Source organism: Etheostoma spectabile, chromosome 21, assembly GCF_008692095.1.
Source record: "Etheostoma spectabile isolate EspeVRDwgs_2016 chromosome 21, UIUC_Espe_1.0, whole genome shotgun sequence".
Classification (NCBI taxonomy): Eukaryota; Metazoa; Chordata; class Actinopteri; order Perciformes; family Percidae; genus Etheostoma; species Etheostoma spectabile.
This window is the reverse complement of record NC_045753.1, coordinates 14434078-14434440: the sequence shown is the minus strand read 5'-3', so window position 1 is coordinate 14434440 and position 363 is coordinate 14434078. Positions and strand designations below refer to the sequence as shown.

The window sequence follows — 363 nt, the reverse complement described above, 5'->3', positions numbered from 1 at the left end:
AAAAATTGTATTAATGTGCATAAAGAAATCAAAGTCAAATGACAGATTAGACATTTGTATAATATGTTACAAAAAGTTTTATTTCCATCATTTACACTTTCAAAATAACAGAAAACAAAAAAAGGGCGTCTGCAAAAGTTTGGGCTCCCTGCAGAGTTTATAGCATGCACCGCCCCCTTTGGAAAGCTGAGACCTGACAGTGTCATGGATTGTTCTTAATCATCGTCTGGAAAGACCAGGTGATGTCAACCTTAAGGTTTTAAATGCCTAGACTCATCTGACCTTGCCCCAACAATCAACAACATGGGTTCTTCTAAGCAGTTGTCTAGAAAACTGAAACTGAAAATAGTTGATGCTCACAAA

General features: G+C 36.6%; 1 protein-coding gene across 18 annotated transcripts in view; it reads left to right on the top strand.

The window, feature by feature from the left end:
• The window catches only part of LOC116671728 (calcium/calmodulin-dependent protein kinase type II subunit gamma), an 83744-nt gene that overhangs the window by 72665 nt on the left and 10716 nt on the right, over positions 1-363 (top strand). The gene's annotated exons all lie outside the window — the stretch shown is intronic.